Source organism: Gossypium hirsutum, chromosome A06 (assembly GCF_007990345.1).
Source record: "Gossypium hirsutum isolate 1008001.06 chromosome A06, Gossypium_hirsutum_v2.1, whole genome shotgun sequence".
NCBI classification, from domain to species: Eukaryota; Viridiplantae; Streptophyta; class Magnoliopsida; order Malvales; family Malvaceae; genus Gossypium; species Gossypium hirsutum.
In genome coordinates this window covers 26,737,012-26,739,936 of record NC_053429.1, presented here as the reverse complement: position 1 = coordinate 26,739,936, position 2,925 = coordinate 26,737,012, and the positions used below count along the sequence as shown (strand labels likewise).

The window sequence follows — 2,925 nt, the reverse complement described above, 5'->3', positions numbered from 1 at the left end:
TACTTTTGAGGGCTTTTAGGCATTCTAAAGCCTATTTAAACACCAGAGGAGGTAATTAGAACAGAAATACGGGGTAGGAGCCAAGGAATTACTCAAGGAAAGCCGATTGATCCATCTCAGAAGCTGGATTCATCAAGACTGAAGATCTCCCTTCAATTTCCTTCAGGAGTTTTAGGTTTTCTTTATGTTTTGTTATCTTTATTCTTTAAAGATGTTTTCTTTCATAATTATGAGCTAAACTCCCTAAATACCTAAGGGGAATGAAACCTAAGACGGATCTTGTTATTATTATCTGAATTGTATGATAAATATTTGACTTGTTCTTAATTATGTGTTCTTAATTCTTGTTTTAATATTCCAGGATATTGATTCAAGTTAATGCGCTTATTCGGAGGAGCAAAAGTCCCTGTCTAAGAGTAAATTTGTCGTAATTAAGCGGAGTTGATTGCACGCCTAGAGATAGGGTGACAGATTTTACCGGATTAGGGTGAAACCTACCTAATAAGGGAGTCCATAGATCGAGTTAATGCAACACTAGGGTGTTATTTAGAAAGATATTTCAATTAATCAACCTAGGGTTAGACGTTATTAGTCTCGAGAGAGATAATAATATAACTTAGGGATTTCTACGGATCAAGTCAAATGAATAAATCGTCTGATTTAGAGTCAAATAACAAGTGAAGTCTAGGTGGATTTTTCCTTGGGTATTGTCTTAATCAATCGAGTTTTCCCAAAAGCTTTTCCCCAATTTTCTTTTTGTGCACCCATAGTTTAATTAATTAGTTTAGATAAACAAATCCCTTAATTTTTAGGCTAGATAATAAAAAGAAAGTAATTACTAGTACTCTTGGTTCCTTTGGGTTTGACAATCCGGTCTTGCTAAAGCTATACTACTGTTCGATAGGTACACTTGCCTTCATCATGATAATAGTTAGTTTCAAGAATGATTAATTATAAATTTTTAAAACCTGTCACGAATATCATGTATCAAGTTTTTGGCGTCATTTTCGGGGAACTAAGATATTAGGAACACTCGATTTTTATTACTTTAGCCATTTTACTTTATTTGCAATTTAAATTTTTATTTTCTTTTCTAATTCTCTCTTTTATTCGCTTCTGACAGGTTTTTTATAGTGTATGACTAGAAGAAACCCATCGGGACTATTACTTTTTGACAGTGAGATCGATCGCACAGCTTACAGAAACCGAAGAGAAATAATGCGAAGCTTAAGATACACAGAGGAAGAGAAAGAGGATGATATTCAAACCACAACCGAGGAGATGGCTGAAAATTAGGAAAATCCGCTACCTCCTTCGATTGCCGCTGATCCAATAAATCAGAATCTTGCTCCACGCACTATGTATGATTATGCTAAACCGAATTTAACAGGAACTAAGTCAAGTATAGTTAGGCCTACTATTGCTGCAAATAATTTTGAACTGAAACCTAACACGATTAAAATGACACAGAAATTTGTTCAGTTTGATGGTTTGCAGGATGAGGATCCAAACACTCACTTGGAAAATTTTCTAGAACTCTATGACACATTTAAAATCAATGGCATCTCTAATGATGCCATTTGTCTTCAGTTATTTCCCTTTTCATTAAGGAATAAGGCTAAAAAGTGGTTGAACTTGTTACCACGAGGGTCGATCACCACTTGGGAACAAATGACAGAAAAGTTTTTACTAAAATATTTTCTGCCGGCTAAAACGGCTAAATTAAGGAATGATATCTCTTCTTTTGTGCAGATGGATCTAGAAACACTCTACGATGCATGGGAGAGATACAAGGATCTGTTGAGAAGGTGCCCTCGCCATGGGCTACCACTCAGGCTACAGGTTCAAACTTTTCACAATGGCCTGAATCCTTCAGCTAGACAGATGGTTGACACAGCTGTTGGTGCGACTATCAATAATAAGACACCTGAGGATGCTTATGAACTTATAGAAGAGATGTCACTGAATAATTATTAGTGGCAAGTCATAAGGACAAAGCTAACGAAAGTAGCTGGTGTTTTTAACGTCGATTCGGTCACCATGCTCTCTAATCAAGTAGAACTTTTGAATAGAAAAATTGACGGTTTTCTTGGTTCTTCACAGGTTCACCCAGTAATGCAATGCAATGCAAGTGGAGGAGGGATAAGCAATTCAGAATACCCACCTTATGGACATATCATGGAAAACGAGCAATTAAATTATATGGGTAATAATCCTCGACCTCAAAATAATCCTTATAGTAACACTTACAATGCAGGATGGAGGAACCACCCAAATTTCTCATGAGGAGGCCAAAGGAATCAGAGACCACCACCACCTCCAGGCTTCCAACAACCACCTTACCAATAGGAAAAGAAGCTGAAACTTGAGGAGATGCTAACAAAATTTATTTCGGTGTCAGAAACCCGCTTTCAAAATACCGAAATAGCACTTAAGAATCAACAGGCGTTGATCCAAGGGCTCGAAACTCAGATAGGCCAACTTGCCAAATTGATTTCAGAACGACCACAAGGTAGCCTGCCGAGTAACACTAAATCTAACCCAAGCGAACAACTCAACGTAATTACCATCCAAGATGAGGAAGGGTTAGTTGAATCTGAACCAGAACTGAGGCAAGGAATTATGGTAAGTAAAGGTAAAGGCGAGGTAGACTATAGTGAGCAGAAATCGATAAGTAAAGAGTACAAAACACGAGTGCCATACCCCAAAGCGACAAGGAAAGACCACACAGATGAAAAATTTGGTAAATTCCTTAAACTATTAAAGAAATTACACATTAACTTACCGTTTATTGAAACTCTTTCGCAGATGCAAACGCAGTCAAATTCTTAAAGGAGCTTTTAGCAAATAAACAGAAGTTGGATGAGGCGTCGCATGTGGAGTTAAATGCAGTTTGCTCAGCCATTCTACAGAACAAGCTTGCCA

The 2,925-nt window shown here is 37.2% G+C and overlaps 1 non-coding gene across 1 annotated transcript; it reads right to left on the bottom strand.

The window, feature by feature from the left end:
* Positions 1–1,719: 1,719 nt before the first annotated feature.
* On the bottom strand, positions 1,720–1,826 carry LOC121231585 (small nucleolar RNA R71). Its single transcript, XR_005929642.1, has one exon. It is a non-coding gene; the product is annotated as a small nucleolar RNA R71 (small nucleolar RNA).
* Positions 1,827–2,925: the final 1,099 nt, after the last annotated feature.